At 32.2% G+C, this 23,068-nt stretch overlaps 1 long non-coding RNA gene across 2 annotated transcripts; it reads left to right on the forward strand.

Moving 5' to 3' along the window:
* The first annotated feature begins 4,208 nt into the window (after positions 1–4,208).
* Positions 4,209–9,259, forward strand: LOC139496192 (uncharacterized). 2 transcript variants are annotated; one of them, XR_011657559.1, is made up of 4 exons: positions 4,209–4,390; positions 6,877–7,075; positions 8,067–8,154; positions 8,755–9,259. It is a non-coding gene; the product is annotated as an uncharacterized lncRNA (long non-coding RNA). The 2 variants fall into 2 exon arrangements; XR_011657558.1 differs by lacking the exon at positions 4,209–4,390 and adding an exon at positions 4,565–4,724.
* The last annotated feature ends 13,809 nt before the right edge of the window (positions 9,260–23,068 follow it).

Below are 23,068 nucleotides of genomic sequence, written 5' to 3' on the forward strand. Positions count from 1 at the left end.
AAAAGTTCGTTGATAACTGGTTTTTTTTGGGGGGAGGGGAGAGGGGGGGGGGGGGTGGTATTCTCGAATTGTTTTTTTTTTTATATTGGAACCATAAACGTAGACAAAAGTGTGTGTCCTATTTAGGAAAAATAAAAGATTGTAAAATTATACCGAACGGCAAGTGAAATTTCATGAAGAATACATAGCTCAAAAACACCCGTCCGCTGTATTTCACCATTCTCTTTGAAACAAAATAAAAGAGAAAATAAAGTCTGATCATAAACATGCTAGCATGCTCTATGGTTGATTGCACCTTTCCTAACACGAAGTATTCATTTTCGATTTTTTTCAGCAATTATCCAAATCTAGCTACTGCAACGACAAAATTGCGATAATTTGTGTGTCTCATGTTAAATTTATTTTTAAAATAATGTTAGTTCATTCTATCCTCCTTCGTATAATTACAGCATTTCCAACCTGGATAACACCGTATACAACAATAAATGATAACACATTTTTGCAAATATATAAGAACAAAAATCGTTGTTCAACCACAAAAAAAAAAAATCACTATTATTACATTGTTTTGGATCGACATTTTTTTTTTACACTTTGAGAAAGCCCAAGATTTAAATGCTACCCGTAAGTGTAATTGTAATCCTAATCGTAGGTGTATGACAGTTTCCGCAAATGTCTAATAAGAACAGCTTTAAATATATGCGTATTAAATAATGGTACGTCTAAAAACCGTCCAGGATCTCCTGGTTGCACACAGGACATTAAGTAACTTAGGACATGTATATATAATAGTGAGAGTTCAGGGTTCATTCGATTGATAACTTATTTTATAATTTTGTAATTTTTGTTTTGATAAAATCAGAGACATATAATACATATATTGAGACATATATAATACATGGACATATATACATGTGTCTCTGAAAAAATCAAACCATCTTTTAAGAAGTTATTTCAGTTTGAATCGACTGTCTTTTGCATTAGGATTCCAAAACGTTAATGTCATTTACAAATGCCAAAACCTGCAAGAAAGAAACATTTATATTCGGTGATTTTTACACTAAACTTTTCGTAATTTGTTTTGAAAATATTAAAAAGTACATGTACATCGTTTTTTCAAGATTTGTATAGTAATTGGTTTAATTAAGTCGCCTTGATGAAATTTAAATTGCGAAACGCTAATTAATAAACTATCTATCTATCGGTATGCGCCGTTATTTAGGATACGTCACGGATGACCGATGGTCATATTTAATACGATATACCAATCATCATTTGAATTTGTCAATTGATCTTTAATAATTAGGACTAATTGGTGATGGCAGAGAATATGTCGCTGGTGATGGTTAAAAACATATAGAAGTAAACTTTGCAAAAAAAAAGGTTTCCTTGGAAAAAATTATGAAATTATATGAATATGCTAAATATTTTTTTTCTTTCCGAAATAATAATTAAAGACGTTTAGAAATAACAAATTTTCACAGTTGGGAGATTTTCAATTCAAGTTATTTCATTTTGAAAACGTTGAAAAATATAGATCTTATTCGATGTACAATGTGGGCCGCTTGGAGATCAACTTGTGAAATCCTGCTTAATGAAGGTTCGTCTACTTTCGTCTTTTTATATTGCCAAACATTCTATAATCAAGGATTTGTACAAGGCCTTGTTATAAAATAATGAATCTTATCGCCAATATCACCATAATTACATAAAGAACAGATACAATATTCTCTTAAAGAGTTTGCCATCTAACAATTCAAAAAGAAATGTTGAGTCGAAACTGAGGTACTAAATCTATAAAAAGAATCACTACTTTAGTCGAAATTAAACTGTATATATATTCTTTTTTCAAAACTCCTGAAATAGTTCAACATTATCTATAGAGAGCTTACATATGCAAATCTTTTTTAGAAGTATGTGAGCGTAAATAAAATTTGTTTATTACCCCCGCCCCCCTATTTTTCCTTCTATAGAATTTAATTGTAAACGATTTTCTTTCTTAATTTGTGCTGAGACTACTATAACACATGTGTTATAGTAGTCTCAGATTTGTGTTTGCTCATTAACTGGGGTTCAGCATGCTGTCAAAAAAAATGTCTCCTTGTGTATAAGTTATTGATAAAAAAAAAAATTGAAGCCTCCAGAAGAATAACGGTACGTCTAAACACCGCTTGAAGGGCCTCCTGATTGCACTCATGACATACGTAGTGCACTCAGGACCTTTATAGTCATCGCATGTACAGGATGGATGCATATATTCGTTATATACGCTTCTTATTTTAGAGTTAAATTTGGTAGAATTGGAACTTAGATAGATATGTTAATTCTTATAAAATAATGAGGGCACGTGTCACTGATTACACAACTACTGAGCCATGAATTATCCAATCAACAAAATTGATTGGATTATCTTTATTGTTTATAGATTGTGTTGTTAGTACAGTGTGACCATGCGGGAAGTAATATTGTGACGTTTAAAATGAATATCACGAGGTTTTAAGATTTTCGTATTTTATTAAAATTTCGTTCCATAAATTTTTAAGTTTTATTCTTAATTTTATAATCCTGTCCTGGACCCGCAGTAATTAATTCTTTGCACGAGTTTGAAAAGGGAAATAAATGTTCATACTTTTAAAGAATTTACATTAATTAAAGATTTGTATATGGAATCCGTTCTTAACTGTAAAAGCCGTACTTTTCAAACAATCAAACTCATATACATGTAGTTAGATGTTATTTCTCATTTTTATGGAACTTGTCCAGGAATCTCATTTTTGAGTTATACGAATGTTTTAAGAAATCCGCATTTATTAAGGTTTTTTTCTCTAATTAAAGTCGTTTTGTCCAGTTTCAGAAGCCTGAAACGAATTTCAATGTGAAAATAAATTTTGAAAATGAACTTTTCACCGTTTTCGTCTCCGTTTTTTGAAAATTATGATATTTTGTGTATAATTATTTCTAAACAATATGTAAGTTAGATTGTAGTAAGATTCTTAATTTAATTTGAAAAAATGATTTTTGTTACAACGAGAAATACTATTTCGAAGACAGTTTATTGACACGAAATCCGTTCAAGCCACGACTAAGTTTTCGTATAATGGTTTGTTGAGAATAAAGATATACAAATTCAATAAAATTTGATATTCATTCAACATTGTGTTTGTTGAAAAACTTGATTTAGAGAGAGAGAGAGAAAAGAATCACAATGAAAAACAAAAATCGAACTTGTTACAGAAAAAACGCAACTATATATAAAATAATTTTCTTTATTCGTGAACTGCAAAACACAACAAATATATTTACCCGTCATCATGAAAAATAAACTGAAAAAGTACATCGAATGAGATATTTTATTTTTTCTATATGCAAATTCATGTTAAAGGTAAAACTGAACTATCACTACAATTCATAAAAAAACAATAAAGATAATCCAATCAATTTTGTTGATAAGATAGTTCATGGCTCAGTAGTTGTGTAATCAGTGACACGTGCCCTCATTATTTTATAAGAATTAACATATCTATCTAAGTTCGATTCAGGCGCGGATCCAGAGGGGGGTTCCGGGGGTTGGACCCCCACTTTTTGGCCGATCAATGCATTTGAATGGGGACATGTAGTTGAACCTCCCCTTTTGTCCTGGGTTAGGACCCCCCTTTTTAAACTGGCTAGATCCGCCCCTGCGATTTCAAATTCTTCCAAAATTTAATTCTAAAATAAGAAGCGTATAACGAATATAAACATCCATCATGTGTGCAGATACGATGACGGTAATGGGTCCTGAGTGCACTTTGTATGTCCTGAGTGCACTCAGGAGGTCCTGAGCGGTTGTTTAGACGTACCCGAAGAATAAATCATTTCCTGAACCTAAAATACATTTATCTGTAATTAAAGAAAATCAAAACGTGATAATTCATCTGTGGTCCGATAAAACGTATTCTCGATGTTGAGGTATTGACGATATACAATCACATTTATCAATATACAGCAAGTAAGTAATTTGGGGTTGAATGCCAGTAGATCAGAATTTGTTAATTGAACTTTACCTGTTTAAGGGGCACTAGCTGCCAAATTCATGTTCTTCATCGATTTTAATAAAATTCACATAACGTGTATATAGTGTTGAATTGTTTATTAAAATGTTACGCACAATCTTGGCTGATATGCATAAAACCATTATTTTCATGACACTGCATGAAAAAGAAATTGACTTATCGTATAATACCAGAACCAGAGACATATATATTGTATCTAATATCTCTGCCAGAACTGAAAAATAAACTACATAGTCCACATAAGAGGGTATGGATGTGAAGTAACAGAATAGAGAACAAAGGACAAAGAAAAAAAAGGAATAAAGAATAGTGAAAGAAAGAGAATAATGGAAAAAAGTGTAAGTTATTAAAAATATAACTAAAAAAAAGAAGACAGAAAAAAAGACACCCCCTTCCGAGACGAGCCTTACATGCACTGTTATTTGACGCTGCCGAGTTATTTTGAGATTAAGACATGTATTAGTAGCCCGTAAAGCCTCTTTCACCAATTTGAGGATTAGACCAAGGTTAATTTTACGGCGGCTCATTTATTTTGGCTTAGAAATAAACATAATTGACAAGTTTCTTTCCCCTGCATTCTCGATCCCACATGTAAATAGCACGGTGATTTCAAATAAGACATTGATACATTACAACACTTGCCGTCAGTATTTGAATATATTGATTAAGAAGGTATAGAAGATTAATGCACGCACACTATTATCCACCACTGGCCTAAATAGTTAGTCCGCAAACAACGAGCTCATAAAAACCTAGCACTTTGAACACAGCCACCGGCATGATGTGAATCTGAAAGCTTCCCACTTAGCCACTATCCATTTCTATCCATAGAAAACTTTTGCTATTCATTTATCAAAAATGAAATATGTTGATATTAATGGTATATAAGAATTATATGGGAATTCAAACCATTCCTATTGCAAGTGATAAAACTAAATTTATATCAGGGTGATTGAAATGAGGGGAAAAAAAGGGGGACCAGGAGTTCAGGGCCCCCTGTTTGGGAAAAAAATTTGGTTGATTATACATGGAATCACTGATGCATGTCAGGAGCAGGTCCCTCTTAGGCAGTCGGTGGGCCCCCACTTATGAAAAATTCTGGATCCCACCACTGTGGTCTTCAGTTGTATTATCTTTTAAAAAAAAATTACACCTGTATAGTGAGGGGTGATAGGACCTTTATCGGGACTCCGGGATTGGGTGTTTTTAAGGTCAGGATTTCGGGATCCGGGAATTCTTTATTCGAATTTTGGGACGTTGGGATTATGTTGTTTTTAAGCTGGGATTTTGGAATTAGGAGCCCCCCTACCCTAGCTCCCTCTATAGTGTATATTCTAAAGTGTAAATCAAGGGAAAATAATGTTAACTATCTGTGCATTGGGAACTATTAAAAGGTATTTTGGGGGGAAGAAAGAAGGGAGGGTGAGTCCATGGCAGGTAATCCCCACCCCCTTCAATTTGAGAGTATGCTATTATCTTGTCAACGGTCCATATCCCCACCCCTAAACCATATATATATTCTTGAATGGGACGATAAAACAAATCAAATGAAATTAAAAGGAAGTGTTTGGGGGTTACCCCACCCTGTTCAATTTGATAATGTGCTATTATCTTGTGAACGATCCAGATCCCCACCCCTAAACCATATATATTCTTGTGGGGGACAATAAAATTAATAAAATAAAATAAAAAGGAAGTCCGTCCCCCTCTAGTAAGTAGTTTGAAAACTTGTAAACGGTCAAGATCCCCACCCCTAAACCATATATATATATTCTTGTATAGAACAATAAAACAAATAAAATGAAATACAGGGAGAGTCCATGGGGGTCACCCCAACCCCCACATGTTTGAGAAACTTTTAAATGGTTGAGATTCCCAGTGGGTAGGTTAAAAAATTCGAGATTCCTGTTTCCCACCCTCAAACCATATATATTCTTGTATGAGACAATAAAATAAACCAAATGAATATAGGACCATCCCCTTTGTCTTGGGTTGGGAACCCCCCCTTTTTAAAATGGCTGGATCCGCCCCGGCATACCATCTAGCTAGCTTTAAAGGCTTTAATAATATGAAATCAAACAAGGAAATTAACAGTGTAGGCAACTGTTTTGAATTTAAAAAAACCCTTTTACATATATATAACAATGTTAGATTTTTTGTGCATTTATTTTTGCCTACCGTATTTTCAATAATGGACAAAATTGCATGATTGAATATTGTAATTTGAGAAAAATCAGCATACATGTTATAAAATGGGAAGTGGAAACTGGGAATTTGACAAAGAGACAACAACCCAATCAAAGAGCAGACAACGGCCGAAGGTCACCTATAGGTCTTCAATGCAGTTTGAAATTTTCGGCACTGGTCTTCAGCTCATAAATATGTATCAGAAATGAAAATGAGATACAGCTTTCAGTTGTATTAATAAAAACCTCACAATAAGTTCTGAATATCAGAATATACAGTATTGCAAGATTCTCTCAAAATGTACACATATAGCTGAAAAACTGTAAAATTAATCATGCTTATTTAACATTAAAGTCCATGGAGTCCATCTAAATATGCATACTCTCGAAACAAAGGAATATAAGTATGCAATAGACATCAAGTTTTCAAAAATTAGAGTATCTATGCCATTAATTTACAACAAGATCTTCAATCAAGTAATAATTTCGGTTTGTTGTTTAAATATTTCGGAGGTTAGTATGACCTCTTTTTTGGTGATGATGTTTTCGTTTTAAAGTTGGGAACATTGTTTCTACCAACAAAAATAGAAACACAAAGTCAATCTAGAATTATGTTTTTATCATTTTTTTATGTTTAGGTTGTCAGCAAGATGAAAAGGACAAGTACGCAGTTCAAAATTCAAAATGTGGATAAGCTGAGGTTCAAGGTCTTACCTTTGCAGATTTTCATATTTTGCATGAATGAATTCAAAGGTTATATGATGGACGGCAGAGAAAGAAAAAAACAACTTTTCAATTATCCTGCTCCTGGATAAATGTAAAACATCTTGTTTTTTGGTAAGTTTTAGGCTCTGTTTTGATAGTGTAAGTGCATTCATCTGTCCAGTCTTTCCTCTAAATTGTAAGTTTTTGGTGAGTGTTCGCCATGAATTTCAGTAAGTAACTTGTGGATTTACATGTATATATACTCAAAATTTAGTACTACTAGTATTATATTAATGGGATTTTAGCATGACATCCTGCCAAATACCATGAATACTTGTTAATCATGTTTATGTTCCAGAACATACAAGTATTTGGACTGTACGCATACAGTCTGCCCAATTTTAAGAAGTTGGTCAAGTTTATTAGAAACAAATGTACAGTACAGATCAACATAACTGAAATCTTTAATAGATTAATACAAAAAGTTTAATTGCAGTTAAAATAAAAACACAGGTTTGGTCGAGCTGGTACCAGACAGTACAAGTATACTTAAATGGTCTGACTGTACACATATAGTGGGACTGTAAGTTCTGGACCGTAAACGTAAGATCCAAATACTGATATGGTCTGGAACATTTATACATGTCTTAAAATTAATATCAAACACATTTGTGTTTTTGAACTTGGTATGATCTATATGTCAGTGGTGCAGGTTTTATTTGACCTTGATCTCATTTTCATGGTTTATTGATCAGTGTTTTTGTGATTTGGACTATTTTTCTTAAACTATAAGTAATAGGTCAACTATAATTGTTGTATTGAAGCCTTATTAGCTGTATATGTCTGCCTGGCATGGTTCATTTGACATTGACCTCATTCTCATGGTTCATTAGTCTTTATTTATTTATCTTGGTTAATGTTAAGTTTATGTGACAGTTGTGATAAAGCTTTATACTTAGGACTATCAACATATTATCAATGATTAGTAAAAGAAGGCAAGACATTTCAGGTGTGCACTCTTCTTTTTAAATACACATTAATATACATCATGTACATTAAACAGCAAAAAAAAATATTGATGCAAGATGCCATTCAATAATAACTTTTACTCTTTTATGTATAGGACAAGAAATATAGAAGATACAGAGAAATTATAAACAGCAGAAATGATAGGCAATTTAAAATTTGCAGAAGCAAACTAAACCTAAATGGTAAGACCACTTTTTTTTTTTTTTTAAAGTTGTTGATTACTATGAAAATTAAAAAGATGTGGTGTATTAAATATGAAAACTATCATGGCTTTAAGAAAGCAATTGTAGGCCTGTGACGACCTTCAATAATGAGAAAATCCATACCCTATAGTCAAAGTAGGCAGTTATAAAAGACCCAAAGATGAAAAATTGAAACAATCCAAACTGTAAAACTAATTGCCTAGTTTATTACAAAATAAATTACAAAAAATAAATATGACCGATATGAAACAACAACAACAACAACCACTAAATTTTAGTGTCAGACTAAACTTACAAAAACTACAGGCTCTGAACTTTGGACAGGCACAATAGGAATATGGCAACCAATGATGTTAATTTCCTGCAAACACAGACTGGACTAATGTAAATCAACTTATTTTTTTGCGAATACTTTATTTTGCATTTAATACTTTCTAGTCTACATCACAGCTAATCATTTTTTGCGAGGTTCAAGTTTACTTAATGTATTTTAATAAAGAAAGATACATATGAAAAACATTTATTGCTGTTTCTCTCTCCATTTATAACATTTTATTTGTTTATTTTGTGTATTTATAGGTGATCAGACATCTTGGTTTTCATGATCAATAGGTCATTACTGAAGAGGAAACTTAAAGTTGAAATTTATTTACAAAGTGCATAATTGGATTAATTTGAACTGGAATGTGTGCTTTCCTGCAAAAAAGAAACAGGAAATTTCATCATTATCACATGATAATGCCCATAAACAAAATGGAGTTCTATCATAGATACACAAAAACACTATTGCATAAAAGCAACAACATATTATATATATTAATCGAAAGAAAGGAGAATGCAGAACAAATACTATTTTGATGTTGAAAAAGGAACACCAGTTTTATCCACTCATTTACATCGCTCCCTCATATCAAATATACGGAAGAAGATCTTGAAGAACAATTTGCAAAAATGTTTCCTCTTAGAATTGAAGGAAAATGTTAAGTGAATGGAATAATGTATTCACTGAATTCTTACGTAGTGGATTGAATAACTGTACAGAAGTTGAAACAGAAGAAAATTTTAATTTAAAATAACACGAAAAGTGTTTATTTTATTATTTAATCTGCAAACATATAAACAAATTCTTTAGAACACCACAAATGGTATGACATTCAAATTGGTTGCTTATTAATGTATTGCATTGAAACAATTACAAAGAAAACAGAATCATTTGCTACAAAAAAAAATTATAAATCAAAGTTAAATTTTATAAAAAGTATGAACAATACCTAGATCTAAACAGTCAGACTTTATCAATTTTCAATGTCATTAAAAAATGTTGAGTCAAACATTTATGAAAGTTTTGAATATCATTTGCATCAACTATACAGTCTTGTAATAATTATATATATTCATACTGTTTATATGTATACATGGTATAGCGAAGAAATGTTTAACAAGTAAAAATAAGGGAAAACATTTCCTTAAGGGAAAACATTTCCTTAAGGGAAAACATTTCCTTTAGGGAAATTTGTTGTCTTGAAGGAAATCTTTTTCCCTTGAAAAAACAATTTCCCTTGAGGAAAAAAACAATTTCCCTTTGAGGAAAAATCTTTTTCCTTTTAAATATGGAAATTTGATTTCCCTTGAGGAAAACTACTTTCCCTTTAAGGAAATTGTTGAAAAAAGGGGCATAACTTTTTCAACAGTGGTGCTAGAGCCAAAAATTGTTAGGACAAATATCAGGGAACCAATACCAACCAAGTTATCAACTTCATTTTGACTTAACTCCAAAAATTAAGGTGAACAACTTTTGCTCTCAGCGGAATTGCAAACTTGTCCCCGAGACAAATCTGCTTTTCTGAGATGTTTTATAAGGTTCCAAAAATGTGTTATGCCCTACAGCTTTCCATCCAGCTAAGGCAGAAGTGTATTCTCTTTTATTCTCATATATCCAGTATTTGCAACAAATTGTAATTTTTATGAAGAAAAAAATTTAAATGGAAAATAATGTTCGTATTGTAATATAATATGTTCCCATGGGAAGAAAAATTGTTCCTATGTGAAAAAAAATTGTTCCCATGGGAAGAAAAATTGTTCCCATGGGAAGAAGATTTGTTCCCATGGGAAGAAGATTTGTTCCCATGGGAAGAAATATTGTTCCCATGGGAAGAAAAATTGTTCCCATGGGAAGAAAAATTGTTCCCATGGGAAGAAAAATTGTTCCCATGGGAAGAAAAATTGTTCCCATGGGAAGAAAATTTGTTCCCATGGGAAGAATTAATTCCCATGGGAACTTTTTGTATTCATCTTTTCCCATGGGATCCTATGGGAACTCTAAACTTCCCATGGGAAAAGTAATTTTTCCCATGGGAACTTTCAATGTTCCCATGGGAAATTCTAATATTCCCATGGGAATTATCAAATTTCCCATGGGAAATGTACTTTTAATCAGCTGCAGTGACAAGAGTGACAACAGTGACAAGTTGGGACATATGGCATTTTTTAAATTTTTCAATAATCTATCACTGGGCAAAATTTTGTTTTGATATCTTGTAAACCGACAAAGTCAGATTTGCCGATACCGGAATGGCAAATTTGTCCCGCACAGTGTTCCAAGGAACTTCCATTTAATTTCATTTGATTAGTTTTATTGTCTCTTACAAGAAGATATATAATTTAGGGGTGGGGAGGTTGACCGTTTACAAGTTTTCAAACAAGAGGGGGTGGGCTGACCCCCCTATGGACTTTCCTTTTATTTCATTTCATTTGTTTTATTGTCCCCTACAAGAATATATATGGTTTAGGGGTGGGGATCTGGACCATTTACAAGATAATAGTACATTCTCAAATTGAACGGGGTGGGGTGACCCCCAGGAACATCCATTTAATTTCATTTGATTAGTTTTATTGTCCCTTACAAGAATATATATAGTTTAGGGGTGGGGATGTTGACCGTTTATAAGTTTTCAAACAAGAGGGGGTGGGGTGAACCCCTAGGGACTTTCCTTTTATTTCATTTCATTTGTTTTATTGTCCTCTACAAGAAATTATATGGTTTAGGGGTGGGGATCTGGACCGTTTACAAGATAATAGCACATTCTAAAATTGAACGGGGTGGGGATGACCCCCGGGGACTTCTATTTAATTTCATTTGATTTGTTTTATCGTCCTATTCAAGAACATATATGGTTTAGGGGTGGGGATCTGGACCGTTTACAAGATAATAGTACATTTTCAAATTGAACGGGGTGGGGGTGACCCCCAGGAACTTTTATTTAATTTCATTGGATTAGTTTTATTGCCCCATACAAGAATATATATGGTTTAGGGGTGGGGATCTGGACCGTTTACAGTTAAAAGCATATTCTTGAATTGAAGGGGGTAGGGATGACCCCCAAGGGACTCCCCTATATTTCATATGATTTGTTTTATTGTCTTTTAATCATTTCTGAAAACTGCATGTATCTATCACTTACAGTTTTCAAGTTATATTCATTTGAAAATTTTAGAAAATAAAATCCCATAGGGTTCTATAGTAAACCCCTCCCTCTTTCTGCCCCCCAAAATACCCCTTAATAGACCCCAATGCACAAATGAGCGATTGATGGCTCACCTAGACATATTAGTCTAACATTTTATGAAACCCTAAGTAAATCTGACAAGTAGTTTTGGAGAAATGCTGCGGACAAGTTCATTTTTAAAGTGGCGGAAGAAGAAGAGGAAGAAAAGGAAGAAGAAGAATAACTAGAATTGCCATTGCAAGCAATAGCGGATGTCACCCTTCCCCCTATTGCCACTAAGCGGCAGCCATTTCACACTTGTTTAACAGTAAACGCACAAATATGCATGGCTATTCATCTTTTTGTAAATTTTCAGTATATTCAGAGCATTTTAAAGTATTTCACATTTATACCGTTTCCATGGCAACGGCAGCCATTTTGAAAATTTCAAAGTCAAAAGTCTCATCTAAACTTGTCAGTTACCAATAATATCAAATTTCCTTAAGTTAAAACCATTTTGAGAATTTTTGACATTTTTGCAGTTTCCATGGCAACCGTGGCCATTTTGGAAATTCCAACTTCAAAAGTCATATCTAGACTTGACAGTTAACAATCATATCAAATTTCTTCAATTTTGAAGCATTCTGAAATTTTTGCTCCTGTATAATCCATGGTAACATAGTAGTTCCAATGATTATCAAAATCATTTAAAACCTGTATATAGTGGATAACTATATTGCATAAAAATTTGATGATTTTAAGTTCAAGCATACCAAAGTTATTCACCAAACCCGGAAGTTTTTGGAGCATTTTGACCTTTTTGCATTGTTTCCATGGAAACGGCAGACATTTTGGAAATTCCAACGCCAAATTCCACATCTACCAAAGTTGCTCATCGTTATGCTAAAGTTTCAAAAAAATTGGCGCATTTCCATATTTTTGAAATTTTTGGTGTAGTTTCCATGGCAACATAGCAGTTCCAAAATGTGCCAAAATCATCCAAAACCAGTATATAGTGGGCACCTACATTGTATTAAAATCTAAAGGTTTTAAGCTTAAGCATTCTCAAATAATTCAAGGAACTCCAAAATTATATTTTTTCACCATTTTTCCGTTTCCATGGTGATGGCAGCCATTTTTTAGTTCCAAAGTTGCACAGACTCTAGGGAGTCAGGGTTCCTTGTTATAGTGCACCATCATTCGGATTGGTACTTTTGGCTCTGAGAAAACAGGCGTACAAAATTAGGTGGAAGTATAATAATAATAATACAGAAAAAGAAACAGAGGAAAAGCAATATGTCACCCGACATTGTCGATCGGGTGACATAATAATTAATTAAAAAGGGGGAAGGATATTAAAAATCGAATAAGTAACGAATAGGTAACGATAGGGAATAGGGAATAAGTAACGAATAGCGAATAGGGAATAGGTAACGAATAGGGAATAGGGAATAGGTAACGAATAGGTAACGAATAGGGAATAGGGAATAGGTAACGAATAGGGAATAGGGAATAGGTAACGAATAGGTAACGAATAGGGAATAGGGAATAGGTAACGAATAGGGAATAGGGAATAGGTAACGAATAGGGAATAGGGAATAGGTAACCAACTTGACGTCCATAAATTAATTTGGTATTGGTAACGAGAGACAGATGCGTATTCCGAATGAAGTTACTTTGGATGATGGAACTATATCTAACAATTTAGAAACTGTTTTAAATAAATGGAAAAGTAGTTTTCATAGTTTATTAAACCCAAATGTAGATGCAACAGATTATAATAAGGTTGAAAATTGTATTCTAAAAGAAAATATTATTTGTATTGATTTAGATAAGGAAATTACTATTGATGAGGTTCATAAAGTTGTAATGAATGCAAAAAATTGTAAAAGTGCAGGAATTGACCTTATTCAAGCTGAATTTTGTAAAAATATCTCTATTATTTCTATTTTACATAAATTATTTAACTTATGTTTCAGTTCTGGTAATGTACCAAATATATGGAATAAGGGAATTATAACCCCAATACCAAAATGTTCTACATCAGATCCTAGAGACCCCTTATCTTATAGGGGCATAACTCTAGCCCCATTCACATACAAGATGTATTGTAGTATTTTAAATGAAAGATTAGTCAAATGGTTAGATGAAAGGGAAATAATTAACGACGAGCAAAACGGTTTTATGAAAGGCAAAAGTACAATTGATCATATAAGCACTATAACATCAATAATAGAAACCAGGAAAAAGTGTAAATTGTCAACATATGTAGCTTTTATAGACTTTAAGAAAGCATATGAATCAATTAATAGAGTTTTTTTGTTTAACAAACTGGAAAATTTAGGTATTAGTTCAAAATTTATGTATTCTTTAAAAGCTTTATACTCTAATGTAGAATGTAGTGTACGTACTAATGGTAATATGACTGAATGGTTTAATGTTGATTCTGGATTGAAACAAGGTTGTGTTTTATCATCTATAATGTTTAATATATATATAAATAATTTGGTTGAGGATATTAATGCTTTGAATATTGGTATTAACATAGATGAAGAAAAATTAGCTATATTGTTATATGCTGATGATGTTATTTTAATGGCAGAGAATGAAGAAGATTTGCAAAAAATGTTGAATGTGCTTAATACATGGTGTCTCAACAATGAGTTGACAGTTAATATAAATAAATCTAAGATCATGCATTTTAGAAATCCAGCTGTTTTACAAACTAAATGTACTTTTTCTATTGGTGGTAATGGTTTGGAATGTGTAAAAAGTTACCAATATTTAGGCTTATTACTGACTGAATTTTTAGATTATCAGTTAATGGCTAAGGCAGTAGCGAAGTCAGCCAGTAGAGCATTAGGATTATTAATTGTAAAGAGTAAAACGCATGGTGGTTTCCAGCACAAAATTTTTTTCAAAACTGTATGATACAATGGTATGGTCAGTTATTAGTTATGGTGCAGGTATTTGGGGAACCAGAGACTTTTCCTGCATAAATGCAGTCCAAAACAGGGCCATGAGATTTTTCATGGGGGTTGGCAAATACACTCCAAATGATGCCATAGCAGATGATATGGGCTGGAAACCTCCATGCGTTAAACAATGGTCAAGTGTCTTGAGACATTGGGCTAGGTGTTCCATAATGGACCCACACAGGATAAATTTTAAAATTTTTAAGTGGTCTATACGAAAGTGTAATACTAGAATTAAAAACTGGAGTTTTAGAGTTATAGAAATGTTAAAATTGTATAATTATGAGCAATATTGTAATTTTGAATTAAATGTATTGAACAAAAATTGTATTAAACAAATTGAAGAAGATGTATTTGATAATTTTAAATCAAATTGGTGTACAAGAGTTGCTGCATATGCAGAGGGAAGTAAATTGAGGACTTACAAATTGTTTAAAAATAACTATTGTACTGAAAATTATTTGCAAAATATTTTGTCATTAAAAAACAGAAGTTCATTTGCTAAATTTAGATGTGGGGTAGCTCCACTAAAAATAGAAACTCGAAGATATGAAAGGAAAGAAGTACACGAGAGGACATGTTTTAACTGTAGCTCTATTGTTGAAGATGAACTACATGTCATTTTAAAATGCCCATTGTATGTGGATCTAAGACAAATCATGATACATGAAGCGATACATTTTAATGAACATTTTAACCTTTTATCAGATAATGAAAAATTTATATTTTTATTTAGTAATGGCAATGTTGCTGCTATAGTTGCCAAAACCTGCAACAATATTTTATTAAGAAGAAATAGTATTTTATTTCACTAGTTCTTAATGAAACAAATGTTTTACTATCATTTAGTAAAAATGTATATTGTGAATTTTAATTATAAATTGTAAATTTTTTTTTTATATGTATATAATACAATGTATATCTTAAAAGTCTTTCATAAATCTTTTTAAGATTGGTACATGCAATGCAAATGTTTTAATGTTTTAAATCTATGTATGTGAATATCATTTTATGTTTGTATGTGGTGAGACTATAATAAAATATTGAATCTGAATCTGAATCTGTAAACAAGCAATGACATAACAAATTAAATGTGCCGCTTTAATAACGATTGATAACCTTAAAATTAATCATGCATGCAATTTTAGCAGACATAACAAGATCGACGTTAAGATATCAAATGTTTTTTTATAGACACCGAGTGATGATAGATGTAGACAGAGATAACCAATAATAATTTCTATCATATATGGTCAGGGAACAGATTATCTAACTATATGTTCCTATTGTAATTTTAAAGGCTCTTCAAAATGTTCGTAAAAATAAAAATAAATAATTATTATTTCTTGAAGACGATCAGATGATGAATTTTCGGTTTAATATATATTAAGTACGACAATGTAAAATAGTGCAAGGGGATTTTGAGCCATCTCACTGATCAGTGTAGGCTACACAGTACCCCCAAATGAACAGTATAAAACTATCCAGCAAGAGAGAAAAAGATGGGTCAATATAGAAAAATTAACAAGGCAACTTCAGTTCAATTTCAATATATACATGTATTATTATATAGATTATTCTAATGAATAAGTCAAATGTCAGAGGGAATATCTTTTTAAATATGGCAGGAAAAACAATTAGACAACTCTCAATGAAGTGTTAGACACAGTGTAGTCAAAGTTAGCAGTTACATGTATACTATACATGTAACTGCTAACTTCAAACCAGAAACAAAAAGCAAATATGAACTGCACCAAAAAAAGACAACCACCAAACAACATGCTTCTTACTTGGAACATTCAGAAAATATCTTCAAAGCGAGTTAAAATTTTTAATAAGTTTTTGTTTTTAACAAAAGCGTTTTGCCATCTAAAACTTTTAAGAGCAGAAAGCACACAACTTAAAATTGCCAATGCTTACTACCCTAAGCATCACAAAAATTTTGCAGAGCAGGTGTAAAGATATTAATAATGATCAATATCAAGCCATTGTTCAAATAACCATGAACATATCAAATTTTATTAAAAAAAAACCACCACAGCTATTTACAGGTTCACGTACTGCATTTCTTGAACACAAGTAATCATCAATTAATTACATTTCTTCACATTTGTAATTGAACGTTAGCCTAAAAATATAACTCTTATAAAAAACCAGCACCTTAAAATGGAACATCCAGTGGTTGGCTCAGCATATTGTCTTTCGGGAGAGAGAAGAAACAAATATTCCTTGGTCGTGGGCAATGATTCCTTAATGCGGGAATCACACATTGCCGATTATTGCTCCCGTTTGAGATCAGACAGCAATAAGACACGAAAAGTGAAAAAAGTCGGATTACTATACTCAATTATCTGGAATGTCCTATCATTTTCTGAACGCAGTAGTTTAAATTCGTAACAGATAGGCTACGGGTCGGGAATGGTCTTGATAGTTCGGCGAAGCACCCCGACATTTAGGTGCGTCCCGTAACATTCGTGGACTCAGCCGACTTTGTCTAGCCGGATGACATGCGTGACTATGTCGTGGCAGATTCTGCTGTATCGGATAAAAATTCTAACATTGTTCTGTGTTTTCTGGACGGTGTCCTGTGGAACGGGAATGATCTGGAGAAATTTTTCATTGATGTTTTTCTGCCGATTGAGTCCAGATTGCATCCAGATCTAGTCGATTTCAAACCGTCTTTGCCGAAATCGTTCCGGAACAGTCCTGTTATTAATACGAAATTCGCCAATGACACCCACCTCAGAGTCCCGACAATTACAGAATACAATACGACTGAGACCAGACAAAGACGTTTGCAATGAGATAGAGAGGATCGTGATAGAATTCCGTTCCGACAGTAACTGATCATCCCGAGTATGTCGACAGTTTTCGAACGGATAACTTCTGTCAGCGTCGGTTCACTGTCTGGTCACTGTCTGATCTCTGTCGGATTACATTCGGTAGAATCGGGATGCAGTTGTGACCAATTCGGTCGAATTTTACTTTGCGAAAGATATAAATCGGATTAGAAGCGGATTGAGAACGGGATTATCGTGAAAAAAATCTCTTGGAAACGGTTGAATATCGACGCTTCCTGAACAATATCTGATTGTTGTCGTGATTAATTAATTAAAGTTTGAATTTCCTTCCACGATTCACAGGATCTTGATCAGACTTTTGACTAATTTTAATTGGGAATGGTCCTGTCAAGGACGGCAGTAAAAATCGTGAATGTGTGATCACAGCTTTAGCGAAAATATATCAACCCACATTGAATTGTAATTTCATTAATAAACAATCAATGTCAGTTTTTAATTCTTATACCACAATAATTATATAAAACAATACATCTTAAGTAAACACTTATCTAATATTTAATACCAAACAAGCATTTGGGTTTACGATTGCATTTCTTTTTTTAAAGAAAGCAACTTGTTATTTAATATCTCTGTGACAATATATGATTCTCACTTGCAACATATAAATTTTGCCGAAGCATGCATAAACGGTCAAGGACCAAACCCGTAGGTACTACAGTATTACATGGGATCCCAAGAAAATAAGCACAATTTTTTAAGGATCTCATTTTGATTTTAGTGGTTAGTGGCCAATTTTTTTTTTTACAGTATTGTAAAAAGTCTAGCACGACCTCCGAAAATAGAACAAAAATAAAAACACGTATTATGAATTGACAAATAAATTGTACCAGTTATAATTTTTGTTTTCAAAATCTTATATTGGTCAGTCCCGTTTTCTGGTAAATATACAGAGGTAGTCAATGAACAGATTTTTTTGTTAATTATGGTTAATGTAAATTGTCATTTAAATTATGCGGTTTTAGATTGAAACTTTTAATTTCTCGCTCATTTTACCACAAATGTTTCTCGCCACACTTTGCTTGGCAAGATATTTATCTACATTGCACCCACTCTAGAAGAATATTTCAATAACTTTGATTATTTTAACCTCAAAAATTTTTGTATACGCCCCTGCTTACACATGAAATTACAGATATTTCTATATACATGTAATGACAATAATCGAATGATCTTGATGAATATTTACTGTTAAGTTTTGTTATCAATAACGATTCAATGGATTTTAACGAAAGAATATAAGAATAAGTTTCAAATCTATACTTACCAGTGTGCAGCTGACATCCTTTTCGAAAACTTGGATAATATATTAAGATCCCACGCTTTATTATGAGAAAAACACACACACTTATTTAAGTTATGTCCACAAGAACAAAATTTGCGCACAGGTAATTCCACTAACTATTCGGTGTGTTTGTGTCGTATTTATACTGTAAAAGGATGCACTCGATTAAAATCCATTGATTCGCTTCAAAAAGTTTCCTTTTGTTTTCATGTCTTTATTCTTAAATTATTTGTTAGTATGAAATATTTGATGTGTTCATTAATTAATGTGTATATTTTGTATTTGTTATGGAGAAGACGTTACTAAGTTGTAAAACTTGTGTCTGATCCTTTTGTCATTTTGAACAATAAAATATGTTTAAACTAATGCAACGATGATCAGGATGCTCATTAAAATCGCTTTTTGACTATAAGACAGTAGTTTTATCCAGCTTCTCTGTTTGTGTATAAAAACAAATAAAAAATTAAAAATAATTAACTAAAATGTGAAAGCATTGGTATTTTTACACTGTCATAAAACTATCAAGAACTAACCAATTATTAGTTTTATTTGACAGGAGAAGAACTAACTTTCAATGAACTGCTTCTATGACTTTTTTCAAATATCCCTCCAAATCTAGTGGTCCATCGAATTAAATGAAAAATGACAGGATTAATCCTGAACATTCATGAAATATTTCCTACTGGACGTTAAGCAATCAATCAACTATTGATATTAAAGGGGTATCTAGACTACCGTTTGGTAGTTATATTCTTGTCAATGAACCAATATGGCCCGTATGTCTAGTAATAGAACATACTAGGTAATGTAAGTCAACTATCTTGAAAACCATACATATAATTCACAAAAGAAATTATGACCTGGCATAAATTCTTCAAATAACAGGATCTATCTTCTCTTCTTGAATGTAACTCAATTCTATCAGACGGCACCTTATCAGAGATCTACAATGAGATCTTGCCTTGATTATTTTCTTTTACCAATTCCACTATTTTTTAAAACCATGAACATACATATTTAACAATGAAAATATCTATAAATATACAAGCTATGTAATTTATACGTGATTCTCTTTCTCATTTTTTTAATATAGATTAGACCGTTGATTTCCCCGTTTGAATGGTTTTACACTTATAATTTTGGGGCCTTTATAGCTTGTTGTTCGGTGTGAGCCAAGGCTCCGTGTTGAAGGCCGTACATTGACCTATAATGGCTAACTTTTATGAGTTGCTTTTTGGATGGAAAGTTGCCTCATTGACACTCATACCACAGCTACCTATATCTGTGATTGATAGTTGTCTCATAAGTAATGATACCACATCAACTCATCTTTATTTCACAAAGGAGTAACGGTCATTTTACTTAATCAGTACAATGAAAACAGAAATTGATATGCCAAATTTGTAATTCATGATCAACAGTACAAAATATACAAAAATAGCAATTTGACTGAAGCAATATATGAAATTCATATGTATGTCGTTGTCCTTTTAATAAAAGCACACAAATAAAGAAAAACAGTTAATTTTTTTATTACGTTAATATCGTCATTTCGAGATAATAAAAACACTTTTATATGATATTGTTTATGATCACAGAACCAACTGCTAAAAAACACCAAACAAACACAAACAATCCACTGACAGTGAGCACTACCCTTGGTAACCTTACCGTCTTTTACTGTTTTGGATCGTTTGTAATAAAATAAATGCAATGTATAATTATCATTGTTTTATTTACAACAGAAGAATATGACATCATTCAAGGCTGCATCATCCCCTCTTCGACCTTGTCGCCCGTCTACCCTCGTCTGCATGCCACATATTGCAGTCCCACGGGGACAAGTACTCCAGCCACTAAAGTGTCCCCAGAAACTACTTCCGCCGATTTCATATCCAGGCCAATTGCATGTTAAAGCTTTACACCGGAATCTCACATAGTTGGCTGTGGTGTCATTTCCTCTACCCTAAAATATAATTTGATCTTAAACTTATAGATCTTTTACAAAGGTCCTATAACATGGTTAATTAAGATAATAATTCTTATATTGATTATCATAATCCATCAAATAAATGATTCATTTTTTTTCTTAATGCCAAAACTTGTGCATAATGGACGTTGGTTCTATTAAAAATGTACACTTAGTAGTATTAGAAAGAAAAACTATATGAAAGCTTAGTTTGGACAATTGTATAGCAATTCAAAATAAACAGTTCCTCTTCAGCATGGAAATGACTATAATATAATTATACAAACTGATAAACTAATTTTGTCACAACATCTTTAAAGAGGAGTTGAGTCTTAGAGGATTGTAAGTATATATTATTTTATCACCTTGCACTTTCACATTTTGACTGAACAATTTGTTCAATATTCTGACCAGTTGAACAATTTGGTTTAATAAAACAAATTGCAATTTGGTCAAAATTTTGAATGAGTTGCAATTGGTGGAAAGCAACACTAACAGTCAAGTCACTGTAAAGGGACATTAGCTACGAGATATGAAATAAAATCAAAATATGATATAGTTAGGTAAATTGAAATTATGAAATAATAATTCGCGTTAATTGAGAAGCCACTTTGGTTCAATTTTGTCAAAATAAGCAAATAAACATCGCTGATGATACCTCTGTCTAGATAAACGTTTTGGCATCTATGTATGTTTTGAAATCTGATGTTCAATAGTTGTTGATTTGGTTCATAAGTGTTTCTCGTTTCTCGTTTTATATAGATTAAACCGTTGATTTTCCAGTTTGAATGGTTTTACACTAGTAAATGATTTCGGCTCTTTATAACTTGATGTCGGTGAGCAAAGGCTCCGTGTTAAAGACCGTAACTTGACCTATGAGGATTTACTTTTATAAATTATTACTTGGATGGAGAGATGTCTCATTGGCACTCATACCACATCTTCCTTTATCTATATATTAATGATTAATCAAGGTCAACACATCGATTTTTTGGTAATTTCTCAACTATAAACTGTCTGCAAATAAAATTTCTCATATTAAATATATCATCGAAAATTACTTAGTGACCATAGATGATATTAAAAGAATAAACAACTTTTCTTTGTTTTTCTTCTTTTCAGCAATCACTTCTAATTCTTTTAAACATTTCAAACAGTTATTATGATAATAATAATAAACAGACACAACATACCTGTTACGCGATGTTATTGTAATTTTAAATAATTATAATACTAGTTTTATTTCACGATTGGCTTTTCTAAGAAAATTGTGAATATGTAAAACAATATGTAGGATCAATTACAAATGTTGCATTCAAGTTTCAAGTATCAGGAACAATACATAGAAATTTAACCGAAAAAAAAAACCAGTTGAAAATTGATTTTCGAAAAGGTAATTGTCGTGTAAGACATCACTGTCTGCTCTCTATAACAAAATGATAAGAAACCAAGTTTACCATGATCATGATGAATTTTTACTGCTATCAACTAATCGGAAATTTCTAACAACCATTGACGGCTATTAAAATCGCCATCGGATGCTGTATTTTCTGGCGGTGTAGAAGACCCATTGGTGGCTTTGGGCTGTTTTCTGCTCTTTGGTTGGGTTGTTGTCTCTTTGACGCATTCCCCATTTCTATTTTCAATTTTAGATTGAAAATCTGATATAATGGCATGACATTTATATACGAAAAAAAAAAGATATACATAAAAAAAAACCAACTCACTATTAATAATCTAAAGGACTAGTTTACAAGCCGGTAATCTTTGTTGAGATTTGAAACCATTAGTCTTGTCACTTCATACTTTTCACGCAGTTTTTTTTAATTATTATAAACATTATAATGAGAGTTTTTTTTCTAAAAGAAACGACTGGGCTGAACATGTCTTTTATAACTGTTCAATACAGTTCGAATGGATACGGTATATAGTTTAAATTACATGTCATTTATCTTCCAAATGTAAAACGTATCTTTCTAGCTTATCTCGTAGACTTCTTTAACATATTTAACCTAGGTATTTATTTAATTCTTTAATTCCCTTTTTTTCGAAATAAAAACTAACCATTTAAAATAAAAGGCCAAAAATATGAAGTTGAATGGTGCTAATTGAAAGAATAAAGGCCCCGCGTGCATTATCGGTTAACTGTGAACATAGATTACATCCCTAATTTGGCATACAATTGGCACATGGACGTACATGTTTGGCTATACAAAAATGAACCTGATTTCTTTTAAAATACAAATTCTAACATGACGTCCTTCAAACGCTTTGAGTACACATCCGTGGTAAAATATGAATATATTGCATTGACTGTGTCG

Source organism: Mytilus edulis, chromosome 11 (assembly GCF_963676685.1).
Source record: "Mytilus edulis chromosome 11, xbMytEdul2.2, whole genome shotgun sequence".
NCBI lineage: Eukaryota > Metazoa > Mollusca > Bivalvia > Mytilida > Mytilidae > Mytilus > Mytilus edulis.